General features: G+C 35.7%; 1 protein-coding gene and 1 pseudogene across 4 annotated transcripts in view; one reads left to right on the top strand and one right to left on the bottom strand.

Annotated features, from left to right (window-relative positions):
* Nucleotides 1–18,861, bottom strand: part of MYO1D (myosin ID) — a 284,752-nt gene that overhangs the window by 230,499 nt on the left and 35,392 nt on the right. The window lies entirely within an intron of this gene.
* Nucleotides 15,822–15,940, top strand: LOC118604898 (annotated as a pseudogene).

Here is an 18,861-nt window from a genome sequence, read left to right on the forward strand (position 1 = left end):
CCACGGGACATTTAAGAGACCTAAACTAGAAAATGGTGGCAGTCAGATTCACAAGACATTTAGGAGACTGGACCTCATTTGGTAATTGACTAGATGGGGCTGGAGATGGTGAGGAGAGAGATGACTCAAGAACAACTAGATTTCTGGCTTGGGCGTTATGTGGAGGGTTGAACATAGAGTAGCTTCTACATGTTGGTAAATTTCTGAAGGCAGCAACGTTTTTTAGAAAGCGTCTCAGTCGCTCACATAAAAAAAAATACTTTTGCGTTAACATTTTAAATTTATTCCTTCTCTTTTTCCTACTGCACTTACAAATAAGAGTGAATGCTCTCTGGATTTGTAAACATAGAATGTGGCCTTATAAAATGATGTGGGAGGAAGAAGAATAAACAAAGAGCCTACTTAATCAGTAGCCATTAGTTGGCTGTTTCAGGAAGAGCCAAGTAATTTGGAATAATGAAAACAAGATGAAGAATTAGCAAAGTACTTTAAATGAAATCATTGTTTCTTCTAAGTGGGACGCATTACAAATTAAGACATAAGTTAATCGTTCTTGAAAATTTAAATATTTACTCTGGAATTGCTATATTAACTATTAAATGTTGCTTTAGGGTAATGCTATTTGCAATAACAAACTCCAAATGTTAGTGGCTGAACACTGAGAAGTGTTATTTGTTACTCACACATCAGTCCAAGACAAATGTTTCTGAGGGAGGGAGTGAGTCTTTGCTCCAGGCGGTCATTTAGTGACCAGTTTGACAGAAACGCTTCCATCTCCAACACATGACTTCCAGGTCATCTTGGGCATTGATAACCAGCCAGCAAAAGGGGGCTGAGAATGGGGAATCACATGCAGGAGACTTTTATGAACTAAACCTCAAAAATTCCACTGGCCAGCACTTGGTCACATGATACACATAACTTCAAAGGAGGATGTACCCCAAAAGGGGAGGAAACAAATTTTGGTGAACAGTCTCTGTTATAGGTGGGAAGTTCTAAAGACAAAGTAAATAACTTCTTCATCTTAACAAGTATCTCAAAGAAAATAGAAATTGAAGTACTCACATATTATGATTTGTTGAAAAAAATACCTTGGAAAAAAACTTAACAGATCCATATTATGCATAAACTACTGCTAAAAGATTAATTATAAAATATGTAAACTGAAGGAATGTTGAAAAAAATAGAGGATTTCTAAAATCTTGATTTTTAGAAGTTGTTCATTTTGACCATTTTCCTTATTAATCAAGAAGATACAAAAAAATATTATGGAGGAAGAAATCATCCCAAACTTGTGGTTCAACAAGAACCATGAATGCTATTTCTAAAATCCCAGTTAGTAGATATCAATTACTTGAACGTTTTTTCATTTTTAGTTCTTATTTTCATAATTTTTATATAAAGTATAGTTATAACGATAATTTTAGGTAGTTCAAGCACAGGGAAACAAATGAGATGCAAGTATGAAGGCTGTTCCCAGGAAACAACCTCCATATTTGTAATTTGTGTCTCTGAATGGAAATCTAGAAACCAAGAGAAAGTTCCCAATTTACTAATCAGGTTGTACTATAATAATAAATAAGCCCCTGAAATCTCAATGACTAACACACAAAGGTTTATTTCTTGCTCTTGAAAGTTTGATCTTGGTCAGGCAGTCCTCCACCTTGTAGATCTGCCAACTTAAACATGTGGCCTCCACGGAGCCATGGCAAAGGAGAAAGAAACGAAGAAAGCACACTGGCTCTCAACTACCACAACCCCAAAGGACACAAAACACCTTTGCTCAGAGTTCTTTGGCCAGGACTAGTCATTTGGTCTCAACATGATAGCAAGCTCGATCAGGAAATGTAAAAAGAACATGGTTATTTAGTGATTACTGCCTTGACCTAACTTTTACAGATCATGAGCCCCAGTTTTTAGGTACATTTCCAATTGTAAATTTAAAAGTTGCATTCTGGCATACAAATTAGCTTCCTGTAAGTTTGTTTACTAGTACCAATGAATCTGCTAATCAAAATGATCAAATTAAATTTCTAGGCTTGCAACCCTAAATAAATCCTTTACCCATGCTGACCTAGTAGCATTTAACATGATCTGAAGCTCTACGTGAAGTAGCCAGTTGATTCCCCTCAACATCTTAGCTACAACATCCATTCATCAATCAGTCAAAAAATAATATCCATGTCTATATGTGCAGTGTGAAGCTTGACACTAAAGATAAAGCAATGAAAAGGATACATTTGGTTCCTGCCCTGACAGAACTTATAGTCAAGTGAGGGAGACAGTGTTTGTTTGTTTTTTTAATTATCAATAACCATATTATTATAATCCAGATACACTGGAGATATGAATAGCAGAATGCTAACGTAGTTTTTAATGTGAGGCCTAATTGGTTTAGGGAAAGTTTCACAAAAGAACAGCCCTGAAGGATAAGAAAAGGTTAGACAGGTGAAGAGGGAGGTTTAAGAATGTTTCAGAACAAGGGAACAGAACATGTGGTAAGATAGATTGGAAATGTAGTCCAATATTAATTATTGCTTTCAGTCTTTGGCTTTGAAACGGTTTTAATAATTCTTCTGGTTTCTCCCCCACTTGAGTGTGCTATAGCACTATTAAAACTGAATTTTAAAGAATTTGTACTGTAGGCATAAAAAATAAAAAATAAGGGATTGTAAACTGACAAGGTTCTTGCAATCTGTGAGGTCAACCAAGGGTTGCCTTACCTTAAAAAAAAAAAAAAAAAAGAATTCAATTTTATCTTAACCAATCAATTTTGGAATCGACTGCAATTCTTTAACAATATCTTCAAAAACTAGGAGATGGAAAAAAACAATACAGTATTTCTTTGAAAATACTCATACTATTTATTTACAATTAGTGAAGTACAAGTTAATTCACTGTTTTATATATTACATTCTATTTAAAAAGTGGTCAAAATCTAATATGTGGATGCTCAAAGCAATTGTAGATATTGCATAAAATTTCTGGATGTAACATTAAAATTCAATATCAAAACCCAAATCCATTTTTATCATAAAAACAAGAGTTAGTCTTTCTTCTTCAAATGTAATTTAGTCCTGTTTGAGGTGATTTTTAAAAAGATTTTTCTTTTTAAACCAGTATTTTTAACAAAAAATAGGAAAGACAAATAGCAAGAGAAGCCACATCGTGAAAAACTTTTTGGTTAGGAAAAATTATCACAATTCATCTACAAGTAACTATTTATGCTTCAGTTTTCTATTTAATGAGGTACTAGTCTACAATAATTTCTAAATTCCCTTCCAGGTCAACCTATTCTGATTCTAAATGCATGTGGTATTTTTTGAACTCCCAAATGTCAGTCTGTCAAATTTATGCATAATTCTGTCCAGAACAATCACCTAATAATAAATTTTACATTGTTGTATTTTCTAAGTTTATACAATATGTGTTCACTGGCATGATTCATATAACAATTGGTAACACGATGCAAACCGAGACTTCCATTGTACATGGAAATGTCTAGGAAATTTGAAAAGTCAACATGACCTATGACGAATCATATGGTCTATGAAAATGAAAATATCTGAAAGTTATTCATCTGGATAGTGAAGCAGAAGAGAATTTTGAGTTATTTAAAGTTAAAAACTGATATATTGTTGTAAATAAAATAAAAATCATATTCATCTACTATTTCATAGTAATAAGAATGCATAAAAAAAATCTATAAGCTTTTTGCAGTTCTAAAAGAAAAAGGAACCGAAGCTTCTTATCTGCTGAGAAACAGGAAAATAGCTATATTATTTGATGGTTTAGCAACAAAAAAAACTTGGAACAAGAATGTATTTCTATGTCTCTTCATTAGTCATAAAATATATGTATATTTTATGCTTTTGACACTAATATTTTATATTCATAAAGTGACTACCATTTTCAAGGAAAATAATCCTTCCCAGCTATACAACCCTATAAAATAACGACTTATTTTCAGTTTGGAAACTTAAAAAAAATTAACCGAAATAAAAGAGGATTCTAGTAAGAGACTAATGTTACCTCTTCCTTGCGGTTTCTCTAAACCACTTTCAAGTAGTCTAATAATAGCCGACAATAGTAATATTGAGTATTAGTATGCCAGGCACTGGGTTAAGTGGTTTATATACACAATCACATTCAATTCTCACAACAATCCAATGTATCACATGCTTCTTAAATTCCAGATAAAGAAACCAAGACTTCAAGAGATAGTAAGTTCTTGTCCAAGGTCACTCAAGTAGTCAACAGAAGCGCTGGGGTTCACCCAAGCAGTCTACTTCTACAGCCAGTGTTCTTAACCACTCCTTCATCCTGCAAATACTCTGTAAACAAATATTATTTATGCTGATGCTCAAACTGTAAATCACTGCTGCCCCAGCAGTCTGGGACCATTCTCCCCAGCACCACCAAATTGTGGTTCCATGTGAAAGCCTCTGTATGGAAGGAAGGTTGACTAAATATCCAACAGAAGAAGTTCCTGCTCGGGGGGAAGATTTATGATTGGCTGGTACTACACCGCCATGGAGGCCGATGCGAGATGGATGCATTCAAGATCCTTCTAGCGTGAGGATCAAAAACTGGGGCTCACATGTTTCCAGCTTTCTTTTTGAGAAGACATGTTGAAAGAAAAACCAACTTTGTTGAGGAAAAGATGTGTAAAATAAAAGGCTCACTCTTTTTTAGCCTGAGTTTTAAAGGCCACAGAGGCATTATAACATATGCTTTGTAGTCAGAAAGTCCTGGGTTCAAATCCTAGTTCCATCTACTTGCAGTATCTTTGATCTCAGGTAAGGAGTTAATCTCTCTAAGCCCATTTCCTCACCTGTAAAGTGAGGGTATTGTACCACAAAAGGTTGCTGTGAGTACTGAATGAGACAAAGTATGCAATCTGATACTGGGGTGGGGGTTAGGGGTTCAGTTTCCTTTATTTCCGAAAGAAGCCATGGGACAAGAAAAATCTTTAATTCCTTTCCAGCTATAAAATCCTGTGAAGTTCTGCCTCATTTTCAGTTTAAAAACTTTAAAAGATTAAGCAAAACAAAAAAGAATTCTACTAGAGAAGTTGATGTTACCGTTTCCTGGCTTTTTCCTTAAACTGGAATATTAAAAAAAAAAAAAAAAAGGATATGCTTGGGAAATGTTCAACCTACAAAAAAGGAAGTAAGCAGTCCTTCAAAAGTCACTGCAGCTGGTTATTCACTTTATTCTGAAAGCACTGGCTGTTGATACAATCGCACCACAGGAAAACTTCACAATGTTGGCTAAAAGCAATCTGAAATGACACAGCAATAATTCTTCATCATGTAAAAGTCAGCTTCATCATTGACTTTCTCTGGCTAATTTGGTTGCAAGATGTGAGGGCTATGTCAGCTTGATTATGTCCAAGGAAACGAAGAGAGAAGCAGGGATCTCAGAGAAATCCTGTGATAGAAACTGCTGGACATGGAACTGAGGGGTTGTCTCAGGGCTTCTGCTTCTCGCGTCTCATTCAGTCCATTCTCCTCCCTTTATGAAACAGCTCCCTCAGCTTTGATGAGTTTCTGTTCCTTCACAAATCTGACTTACACATGGCTTTGACTTGCCATAGCCCACCTCCTCCTTCTCGACGCGAGGTGCTTGTACCTTGATTTTGTGTATGTTTACATAGGTTTATGCACTTTCCTACAGGAAACTATCCATACTTTCATCAGATTCATCAAGGGGGCAATGAGACCAAAAAGGAGTAAGGACCACCGCTCTATCTCATGACACTCCAGCTTTAGTTCCAACTGGTAACTCTCTTAGTCATTTGGTTTTCTAATTCCAAATTCCTTATATAATAATAATGGCTGCCATTTATAGAGCTTTGAGCATCAGTCAGACACTGTTATAAATACTTTATGTGATTAACTATTTTTAATTCTTAAAATATGATATAGCATCTAATATTTTATAGAAACTGGGGCATAGAGTAACTTGCTTAAGGTTAAACAACTAGTAAATGGCTGTACATCAGTTTGAACCTAGATGATATACATAGTGCTTAAAACGAGTTGTGTTAGCTTTCTGAATCAAGACACAGGTTGTTGGTGAGACCACAGGTTGTCCATCTTTGGATCAAGTCCTATGACAGTTGTGGCAGGGTGAGGGGGTAACAAGGGAATTGGATGGCTCAAAACACAGCCACTGCTCAGCAAACCACAGCAGAGTAGTTTTTCTTTAAAAGGGTGCAGGTGTTGGGCAGGCATACTTAATAATTAATGTCTGGTATAACCATCACTTTCATTGTTTGTCTTCTAGGAATATTTTGAAATCAACAAACTAAAAGTTATCTTTAAGAAATACAAGCAAGCTAAGAGTGATACAGTGGTAGAGAAATAAAGGATGGCCAGAAGCCTGTCAGCAGAAGAGAAGTAAAACTAAATCACCCACACATAACATAACACGCACGAACACCTCTGATTGACATGGGGCTTCCCTATGGATCCAGAGAGATCAAGTCCTGGCTTAGAACTGAACTTCCAGGCACAGATCTAAACTCCAGCTACCAGCTATGTTAGTTTATTTCCCCGAACCAAAGCTCACAATAACAAAAGCCTGTGTGAGGGAAAAACTCCTCTTACTTATGAACAAACAAGATTATTTCTTTAAAAAACAAAAACAAAAACAAAACTTCAGAAAGAGAGAGAGGGGAAGGGGAGAATGAATATGAATGTAGGAAATGAAAAAAAAAATAACATACACCAAGATATATGGCCAGATCGAAACATTAATTTTAAAGTGATCTTTGTGGTAGGCAGAATTATGTCCCACTCTTACCCCCAAAGATGTCCACATTCCAATCTCTGTGAATCTGTCATCTTACATGGTAAAGGGGAATTAAGGCTGCTGGTAGAATTAACACTGCTAATCAGCTAAATTTAAAATAGGGAGATTATCCCATATTACCTGGGTGGGTCTACATAATCACAAGAGGAGACACAAGAGGAGTCAGAGCTAAAGGGAGATGTGACTACAAAAGGTCAGTGCTATGAGATGTGAGGGCTTGACCTGCCATCGCTAGCTCTAGAGATGGAGGAAGAGGACCCTGAGCCAAGGAGGCTGTTTCTAGAAGCTGGAAAAGTGAGAAAATGGGGATTCAGCTGGACTGGTCCAGCTAACACCTTGATTTCAGTCCAGTGAGACCTTTGTCACTTCTGACCTCCAGAACTGTAAGATAATATTTGTGTTCTTTTAGGCCACTGTTTGTGGTAATTTGTTACAGGTAATTTTTTAAGCCTTTCTGAAACAAGAGCTTAAAGATAAAACCCCTCAAAAAAGAAAAGATACAACAACTAAAGGTGAAAATAAAAAAACAAATTTTAACTAGTGGAGTTCAGAAAGGAAAAGAAGAGTAAAATTAAGTCATAACATCATAACATAAAAAAAGGTCACATCGGAAGCAGCAAAAAAAAGAGCAAAGGCCCTGCTGAATACACATCTGGAAGACAAGCTTGAGAAAAGTGAGAAAATAAAACGGAAAACAAAAGTAGAGAGACAACGGTAGCCATACAGAGAGACAATGAAGAATCAACATATCTCTTATATCTCTGAAGAACATACAGAGATGAAAAGAAATTCCAAGATCTAATTCATGAAATTCAAAAAGTCATCTTAAATGGTCATCTTGAAGGGCCGCATATGTTCTAAGATAAACTAAGAGAGATGAATTAACACCAAGACATATCATAGTACAATTATTATGCTTCAAAGATATACCACCACCCCTCCAAAAAAACTTCTAAATCTAATCCCACGACCATTAAGAGGAAACAAAACAAAATAAAATAAAAACAGGTCACAGCCTCAGACTGGCCTCGGACTTTTAAGAATATTCAACCTCAGAAAACAGCACAGCAATGACAACAAAGAAAAGAAGGTATAATTGGAGAATTTTATATCCAAACTCTCACTTCAGTATAAAAGTATCAGGCAGTGATTTGAAAATGTGCAAGGATGGAAATGATATAGTTAACATGAGCCCATTCTGAAGAAACTTATGGATGAATAACATCACCCGAGGGATGAAGACGTTATAACAAAAAGATTGCAGGAAAACGCTGGAGAGGATTTGCTCTCATTAAGGAGAATAAAAATGTTTTTTAAAAAGTTACAACATATATTAGAAATAATAATACAATTAACAAAATTCAGGAGGTGGAGGAGGAAAAAAGAGAGAAGTTCATTTAAATGTTCTGACTTTTCCTCATCTTCCATAACAAGGATCAGTATATACTTTTTACAGGTTACAGTCTAAGTTCTTAATGAACGTGTTATTATCTAAAGGTATAAAAGTAAGTTTTTGCCCAACGTAGCTAATTGTATACCCAATATCCTTTTACCTTTCTTCTTTACTAATAGAACCCCAATTTGGCCCAGGGAAGCGATGTGCCTAGTTAAAAATACTCACTTTCCCAGCTAGGACTGACAGGGGTGATGGCGTGACACAGTTCTGGTCATTAAGATGTAAGTTGAAGGTTTCTAGCAAAGGTTTGCTTCCTCAATATAGGCATCCCTTTTCTTTTCCTCTTTTTTTCCTTCCTATCTAGAATGCAGATGAGAGGGTTGGAGGTGGAGTAACCATGACCGACCATAAGACAAGCGTAAGCCCTGAAGTCACGAGCCAAGGATAGCCATGTGGGAGGGCACCAAAAGCCAGGGACACTGGTGACATTGTGCAGCTACAAAACCAGCCTGACTGCTGACCTCTGCACTGTTTATTTTCTGAGGAAAATATCCCCTTTCTGGTTAAGCCACCGATGCTGGAGTTGTATTCCGTAGAAAAACAAACATAATTCTAACCGAAATTCCCTAGAAAAATTGGGTGATGAAAGGGAAAGGGATGTAAGGGAGTAGTTATAAAGGTAACTAGGGGGAAAATCCTAACAACTAATTATAAGTGTTCAAACTATCAGAAGGAAAATACATATAAAAGCAATTCAAACACTGAACAGAGGGTAAAACTAAGTAAATAGTATTAAAGGCCATTAAAAAAAAAAAAACCCTACAAAATAAGACAGAACTAAGACTAAACATATCTGTCATATTAATAAACTGTTATTTAAAATCACTTAAAGCAAGGCTCTGAATGACCACAGAGTAAAATCAAACTGCATGCTGAATACAAGGGATTCATTTGGAACAAAGGAATTCTGAAAATGGATACCTATTCTCCACAAATAGAACTTACATACTTGATGCAATCACAAAATCTTAAGGAACTTTCATTTTGGAACTTGAGAATCTTGTGTTAAAGTTCAACTTTAGCAAAATAAAGAAGAATAAAGAGATTTTTGTCCTTTCATACATAAAAGGTCAGCTCTTATAGTTACAGTAGTCACAGTAATATTAATAGCTTACTGTTCATCCAGTGCTTGGCACGTGCCAGCCACTGCCCTAAGTGCTTTATACTAATTCTCTCACTTAATCCTCATAACCCTGCAAAGCAGTCGGTATGCTACCCCTAATTTACAAATGACAAAATTGGGATTTAGGAAGATTGCGTCATCGTCTGAGGTCACACAGTTAAGTGACTGGCTCGGGTTTGACCCAGGGCCTCTCCCTCCAGAGCTGGTGCTCTGGTTCCAACTCACTACGCAAAACTGCCTCTCTGTAAGACAAACAACTCAGTGAAACAGAGTATAAGGACTTCCCATTCATATGAAAAGCACGCGATAAAGGTGATATTTCTAAATAACCAGTAAAGGACAGATTATTCAATATTTTGCTTTGGGACATGTGAACCTCTATTCTGAGACAGATAAATTAGATCTCTATCCTACATCTTACACAGAAATAAATTCCAAATGCATTCACAATTACTGTAAAAAATAAACATATAGAAGAAGGTGAGTATTTTCATAATTTTAAATTTGGGAGGGTCTTTATAATCATGATACTAAAACCAGAGGCTATAAAGGAAAAAGTTGACAGATCTGACCGTATGAAAAATAAAAACTTTTATTTGGTAGAAGTTACTACATATAAAGTTAAAAGAACAAAATGAAAAATATTTCAACTTATATAGTAGAGAAAAATAATAATTATCGAGTTATGAAACTCAAGAATAATATGACAAATATTCTAATAAAAATAGGTACTTTGAAGCATATAAATAGCTATATATCTTGGAAAAGGTATTTGACCTATCAATCCAGGAATTTATAATACAATAATAACATACCATTTTCACCTATTAGATTAGCAAAAGCTGCTTATAATTGCAAAATCTAGTGTTAAAGGGATAAGGTTATTGGTAAATAGACACAAGCATTTGAGAGAGCAATTTTGTAAAATGTATCAAAGGGCCTTAAAATGATAAGTACAGCTGTCCCTCATCCTCGGGGGATTGGTTCCAGGACCCCTTTGGATATCAAAATCTGAAGATACTTAAGTCCTTTACATAAAAATGGCACAGAACAATGCATACAATCGGCCCTCTGCATCCATAGAGTCCCGCCCATGGATCAAAAATACCATTTTTGATCTGTGGTTAGTTGAGACCTCAGATGTGAGACCTGCGGATAAGGAGGGCTAACTTTGCATAAGCAAATGGCTCAGCAATCACCTTTCTAGGCATCTATCCTACAGAAATATTAGCTCCAGTGTGCAAAAATATATATACAAGAATATTCACTGCAGTATGCTTGAAATGCCAGCAGCAGTATTTGTGAACAGGAAAATAACTACACCCAAACAATGACATCTTACGAACACTGGAAAGAGTAAGACAGTATTCAACATAATGACATGGACAGAGGTTAAAGACAGAGGTTAAGGACAGAGGTTAAATACATGGGAAAGAGGTTAAGGACAGAGGTTAAGTACATGGGAAAGAAACCAGACTATAGACTATTTATTTCTATTATTATAATATGGTCCCTTTTATTTTTTAATTTGAAACTATATGGGTACATACATGTGTGCACACACGTGCATGCACACACACAAACTCACATGATCCCCCTCCCTCTCCTTCTCTTCTTCCTCTCTCTCTTCCTCCTCTTATCTACCTAACTAATTGGTTGTCCAAATATTTGCATGCTCTGAAAAAAGATACATTAAACTTTCAGTATCTACTTTTGGGGAATGAGATGGTACAAGGAGAGGAGAGGGAAGAAATTTTACATTTTCCTTCATTTACTTTGGATTGTTTGACTGTTACTAGTTTTGTTTTTGTTTTGTTTTTTTTGTTTGTTTATTTGTTTTACCAATTTAAAACATGAGGATAAAAAAGTAAACCGAATTAAAAGTAAGATGTAAAAAATTAATTAGAATAAAAAGTTTTTACTATCTCAGTTTATTTGAAAATTGTGACATCAGAAATACTTGTTGAGCTTATTCAGTTTTGTGTGGAACATTTTCATACCCAAATTAAGTACTATTAAGACAAAAATGTCCATACTATATTACTTTATAACAGATTATTTATTTCAGGATGAATTTTAAGTAAAGTAACATACTCATATTCACGGAGTTTTAAAACTCTAATGGTATTTTTAGTTGCCTGGGCACAACAGAAATTAACTGCTTCCTTAACCGAATACTCACTTTACACATGAGAGATGATGTTAGAATGCTTTAACAAATTTGTTATTACTTTATTCTGGGAGTCCACTACTCCAGGGAGAATACATTTCCTGAAGAATTTGGGGGTATTTTAGAGACCTTGATACCTTCTCCTCATCTGTCCAAATCTTAGATAGCTTGCCCCCTCCCATCTACTCCCAAACACTCTCCTCTTCCCTTTCACAGAACCTCCAATATTTTATTGGACTTGCCTGTTTATTTGTCTGTAATCAACATCTCCATCCCTATCCATTTAGCACAGAGTCTGGTACACAGGAAATCAATAAAAGTTGTTTGACTTGAATTAATAAATGTTTTTAGACTTATGTAAGAAAAAATGTATAGGGATATAACATTTATGGCAGCCAATGAGCAAGATTCATCACTTCACCATACTTTAGCTAGGCTCCTGACCCTTCTTCTATGCCCATCAGTTATAAAATCCAGTTTTAGCAAGAACCCTTCTAAGTCAGTTTAACCGGACTCCCCTCACCCATAATATTGATCATCTTCCACATCTGCCCGGGTTCCTCACCCTCCTCTCCTCACACCCTCAGGTGATATCTGATCACTCTGGCCTGTCTTCAGCAAGAATCCTGTTAGGGTGGTTTAGCCAGAACCTCCTTTACCCTTAATGTTTCCTTTTAGTAATTTTCCATCTACTGACCACCACCCTGCTCCTTGGTTATAAATTCCCACTTGCATATGCTGTATTCGGAGCTGAGCCCAACTCTCTCTCCACCACTGTAAAATCCCATTGCAGTCAGTGGTCTCTATACCTATTGAAACGGCCCCCGACCTTTAATAAAGTCTTCCTTGTCATGCTTTAATATTTGAATATTTTTTTAAACCAGTTTATTACTTTAGAAAGAACAGAAACTTAAATATTTAGTGGCAAATGAGTAAATGGCTTGAAAAGTTATCTGTAGAAAAACTGCATATCTTCAGTAATTTCGACTTGTTATTATTAAAATCTGAAATCTAATTAAACTTGTTATTTAATAAAACTAAACATAATGTAACCTATATAGGTGACACCACACACCAAAAATCCTGTCCTGATTTAGAACACAGTGGACATTAAATTTTCCACACTCGTGTGATAGAAAATTTCTATTTGAATAGAAGACGACTTGTACTAACAGTAGACTAATTTGATAGACACAAAATTATCTTGAGAAAACATAAAAAAGTGCAATATTTAGTTATGCATTTCTCATGCTGTTTCATGATTTTCTGCTGAATTCAGATACAATCATAGTTTTAAAAATTTCTATTTAAATTTATTTGGAAGCATGAGAATGCAAAATGGTATAGTTAATTATGGAAGACAGTATGGCTGTTCCTCAAAAATTTAAACTAGAATTACCATATGATCCAGCAATTCTACATTTAGGTATACACCCAAACGAATTGAAAGCAGGTATACAAACAGATATTTGCACACCATTTTTCATAGCAGCATTATCCACAATAGGCAAAAGGTGGAAACAATCCACAATGGATGAATGGATAAAAAAAAAATGTGGTATATACATCTGATGGAATATTATTCAACCTTAAAAAAGAAGTGAAATTGACACATGCTACAACACGGATAAACCTTAAAAACATGCTGAGTGAAATAAGCCAATAACAAAAAATATATATTGTATGATCTCACTTATATAAGTTATTTAGAATAGTCGACTTCAGAGAAAAAGAAAGTAGAATAGTTGATACCAGGGACGGGGGCGGCGAGGAAGGAGTCAGGGGGTGGGATTAGCGTCTAATGGGTGCAGTGTCTCAGTTTGGAACAATGAAAATGTTCCAGAGATAAGAGGTGGTGATGGTTGCACGATGATGTGAAGATACTTAATGCCACTGAAATACATACTCAAAAAGGGTTAAATTGGTAAATTTTATGTTATGTTATTTTACCACAATAAATATTTAGTAGGAAGCATTTCATTATTTTTTTAGTTTTTACTTACTTCTCTATATTTCCAACCTCTAGTCTATTCAACACACATCAAAAAATAAAGAAAAAAAGACACTATTAAGTTTAAAGACGAACTCTCTAGACTCTGCAGCCCATAAAATAAATGGTCAGTGACTATGTACACAAGGAATTGTCTTTTATGCTAAAGCAATGAGGAAAAAGTGAGCTTAAAAATAACTCTCAAGTAGACAAATATTTAAAAAATATTTTTAGAAATCTGGTTTGCAGGTAAAATATGATGCCTAGCCTTACTTATTAACTACATTTTCACTAAGGAAAAAGGGATAACATTGTAAAGCATCAAGGAATAATTCTTACCAAGTCAGAACCACACCACTGGCAAAAAAGCACATGCTCACTAACCGCTAAATACCGAGCAAAGAACAAAACACTGAACATGGGAGAGACTAAACACACACTGAAAAACACTTCAAGTTAAGGCCTCAGTGGATTGAGCTAACATGGAAAACAGTGATACAAATGGCAGGCATTAATTTCCAGAAAGGCTCTGGGTAAGAGGGAATTGTTTTGTGTAAGTAAATCAGCCTGTTTTTATTCTCCTGTGTTATGAGAAGACAGGAAACAGGTGCATATGTGGACGAGGCGATCAGAGGATGAGGAGGCTCCTAGCAGTGAGATGCCGTGTTCTAAGGTTCTCTTCCATTCTGTATTCAACTGCAGGACAGGGGCAGGGATGAGGTGTGGGGAGAGGGAGGGAACATGCAGCATAAGCCGCTGGGACAATCAATTACTTCATATTATTTAAAAGAATAAAAAGGGTATTAGAGCTAAATTTTGAAATCTTTCTTTGTGCTCAGGGGCAAGGTGCCACTTTTGAAGCATGTTTCTTGTGTAAACTTCGTAACAACTCTATGGGGTTGTATTCCGTATATGTTGATTCTACATTATTATATTCCTGTTTTACTGCTGTGGAAACTGAGGCACATATAATTTGGGTAAACTTGCCTGAAGCCACACTATTAATCAATGACAATTGAGATGCACACTGTAGAACTGACTCCAACGCTCAGGACACCGGAAGCTACACCACCTCAGTCCCACACAGGCAAGAGAAAATAAGTTAGGAACAAAAATGGAGATGATAGCAAGAAAATATGCTGTGGCAGGTGCCAAAATAAACTGCATAACATTTACTTTTAAGACGAGATCTTAAAATAGTAGCAAACAAGAGTCAATTAACAGGGAGGAGCTAAGCAGGCATCAGAACAGGGAAACCAGATAGAGTAAGGACATTTTTGAGTAAGATCTTTTCAGGGCACTTTTATTCACTTTTGAGGGGGGCAGGTATTTATTAGAACATCGGCTACACCTATTTTCAAATGCATGGATAAAATCGCATGCTCAACTCCAAAGTTATTTTTTCCACTTTGAATTATACATATACCTCTACATGAATCCTAGAAACATGAGCTTTGCAGTCATTCCTGAGGTAGTACCCTGCTCGGTTCCATTGCTTGCTAGGAGTGGGAACTTGAGTCTCACATTTTTTAAATAAATGGGGAAATGAGGAGGGACACAGACACAATGGCATACATGCCTTGTAGGGTTTTCATGAAGCAGTAATGAAAACTGCCTAGCATGGGACCCATTATAAAAGATCTTCCCATGCCCCTTACCATTAGTTAAATAAACATTTCTTCCAAGAATAAGAGTTGACCTAATGGGTTTAGTAATTTTAATTAAGATTGCATCAATTTTTTCAGGTAATTGAAGTTAGCCCTAGAGTCATATCTAAAGTTAGTGCAGGGTTGAGGGGGTAGGGGTGTGGTAGAGAGCCAAGTAAAGGCTTGGATAAATTCACTATGAATAAATTGAATTGTTTACAATATCTATTTTAGTTTGCATGAAGTTGATTTTACTTTCTCTCCTCAACTGTGTTCTGAATAACTGGGGTGAAGAGAGAAAGTATTAATGTTTAAATCAAGATATTTATCATTCAAGCAAAATATCCTGTCCATTGAAAATGGCATTTACCACAATATAATTATTATCAAATATAATTCTAAAAATGTATAATCACATAGGACCCCCAGGAGCTGCTATCAGTGGATTAAAGTGGCGATGACTGAAATCACAACTTGAAAATACAGTAGAGCATGAAGCTGATAAAAATAAAGCTACAGAGACACTATCTATTGACCTAAAATATGTTTTAAAAAACAGAAAATGAAAGATAGCTTTTTACCTATTTATGGTTTGAATCCATTTTTATTTTTAAAAATCATACAGCCATGCTACCCTGAACAAGCCCGATCCCACCTGATCTTGGAAGCTAAGCAGGGTTGGATCTGGTTAATAGTTGGATGGGAGACCACCTGGGAAGACCAAGTGCTGTAGGCGTAAAAAATAAAAATAAAAAAAATAAGAGATTGTAAACTGACAAGGTCCTTGCGATTTGTGAGGTCAACCAAGGGTTGCCTTGCCTAAAAATAAATAAAATAAAATAAACAAACAAATAAATAAAAATGTTGGCCTTTATCTTACCTATGTCTCTATATCTACACGTAGGAAAAAAGTCTGGCCAGAAACATAAAAATATTAAGAATAGTTATCACTTAATGGAAGAACTAGTACTTTCCTCTTTCCTAATACTCCCTTTCTAATTTTTCTACAACTAAATTGAAAGGTTTTAAAAGATATGTAAGATATGTGAATAAAAAAAGACGAGATTTTTAAATAAATATATTACTGACTGTGACCAATAGAAGAAACAGTGTTACAGATTAAAAAGAAAACAGAATTCGGCATAATACTAAGCAATTTTGATAGTGTGCTAATCTAATCAGAAAATGCTTTCAAAATTCTGCTGAGAAAGAATTCCATTTTTTCAAAGCACATAATATTCACTTGGAAGAAAAGTAAATAGCTTTTTGATATTTTTGCCCTGTTAGATCATGCTGAGTTTTGACTGCAGGAAACCTGTGAAAAGTATCCTCTACTAATGGTACCCAGATAAATCCCCACAGAAGGAATTAATTTCACTTTCATTCTAACTAATTTGTGAGTACTGCTTAGGAGAACCCATGCTGATAAAGCATTAAGTGCTGTCAGATAAAGAAATAGTAATTCCATTAAAATGTATTTTTAAAGAGGAATGTGATCATCAGGCTTCCACTAATTAGTTTTTAAAATGAAAGCTTAAGATCAATTACAAAGTAACATATGCTCAAATCTAAATAAGCAAGGTGGAAATAATATAATTATTGATGCAATGCAAAGTAATAACCGAATTGTGTGCAGTAAAAATACTGTATTGCATTTATTAATTTAGTTTGGCCCCAGAGAATTTGATTACTTGTCTACACACTTAAAATAACTTAAGCCGCAGTATTTGTACTCTGGTTTACATATGTTCTCAAATATTTAGATAAGTTCATCCTGACCTGTTGCTTTCTTTTTCTGAAATTTGAATTGCCGTTGTCATTACACTCAAGTGCAGAGTATCTTTCACTACCTCCTGACTTTTTGTAGGCGAGGCAATGCAGCAGCACAGACTTTGAGTCTTGGCTCAGCCACTCGCTCTTTGTGTGATTTTGGGTAACGGCCTGTCTAAGCTTTTGCAGGCTCGTGTATAAATGGGGATTATTATCTTCTACGTGGAGTTACATGGATTCATCAGATGACTGTACATAAGGCGCTTAGCACAGTGCCCGGGGAGAAGGAAATTCTCAAAAAAGTGATACCTACTAGGTCAAATCCTGGCTCTACCACTCACTAGCCATGTGAACTTAAGTTACACCTCTCTTTGTCCAGTTTCCCCAAGTGCAAAATGGAGAGTACCAACCTCAATAGGGCTGTTGTTTAGAGTCAATACATATAAAGTGATTAAACTGTGCTTGACACGGAGTATTTACAGGAGTGTCAGCTCCTGTCACTTGGTCGAGGGAGAGCTGAGCAGAACCTGTTGCTGCTGCCACCCAGTGCTTGATTCTAGTTTTCTCTATCAGAGTACCTGTACTGTGTCCTACTGTCTTCCAGACTATCTTTAGTTTCTCTACATCTAATATCTATTAGATTACATGAAATGCCTGAAACATAGTAAATGTTTCTTAGAAGAATGAATAAAGTTCTATCCTTTCACCAACTCCATCTCTGTACTTTGCTTTTTTCAGAGAGTGCCCCAGCCCCAGACATGGCCAAATGCTTTCTACAACATATACACTTAATAAATACTACTAATAAATACTTAATAAATACTAATTAATCGTATATGTAAGGCTAAATATTAAAAAAGGAAAAGATTTCACTAATAAACAAATCTCCATTTCAAACCACTGTAGCAAGATTGCTATTTTTCATAATTTCTTACTAAATTAAATAATATTCAGGGTCTTCGAAGTAATGGTATAGTAAATAGAATGTCCGTGGTTATATATTATGAAGTGTTTAGCTATAAAAATACTTAAATTTGTCTTATACCTCCCAATTTTCTTTAAAATTATTATTTTATAAATCAGGGATCAAATGGTGGACTCTACATTTTTTCCTAATTATATTTTGTATTTGTTAAAATTAACTCAGTCTATGAACGCACACTAATAAGAAGGGCAGGGCAAGTTAAGACAGGAATAGATGTTTAGAATAAAGGCAGCTGCATTAAAAATTGTCATTTTCACCAATTTAGTAACAAGAGGCATGTTTTATTTTGAAGTGAAAGTAAAGAATAGAAATTATATATGATTTAAGCATCCACTGTCCCTAAAAATGCAAATAACTTTTAACTTGAGTACAAGTTCGCTTAATTTCTCTGATCTATAAAATGTTTCTGCGCCAAAACGTAATCCGAAATCTCCCCAAGGGACCTTTATGTGACTTTCAAGTAGTGTTGTGTATAACACTCCCCCAATCTTGGGTGTTCAAATCATAAACTTGGCCCACACTAACAAGTCTCCTCTGAACTGAATTTCTATCTCCAGACTGGACTTCTTCACTGAACCTCAGAATGGTATATCCAACTGCCCACTTACCATCTCCACTTGGATGTCTTTTGGGCATTTCAAACATATAATGTTCAAGCCTGAGCTCCTGATATTGCCCCCAAGCCTGTTCCACCTCTACACCCATAACTGGCCTGTCAGCAATACCTAGCTACAAACTATATCCAGAATCCGACTTCTCACCACCTCTGCTGCCACCATCCTGGTCCAAGCTACCATCATTTCTCACCTGGATTGCTGCTCCCATATGGTTTCCCTGCTTCTGCCTTTGCTTCCTTTTCAGCTTAATCTCTAAATAGCAGCCAGAGTGATTCTGTTACTATG

This window comes from Rousettus aegyptiacus, unplaced genomic scaffold (genome assembly GCF_014176215.1).
Source record: "Rousettus aegyptiacus isolate mRouAeg1 unplaced genomic scaffold, mRouAeg1.p scaffold_m13_p_6, whole genome shotgun sequence".
In the NCBI taxonomy this organism is placed as follows: domain Eukaryota; kingdom Metazoa; phylum Chordata; class Mammalia; order Chiroptera; family Pteropodidae; genus Rousettus; species Rousettus aegyptiacus.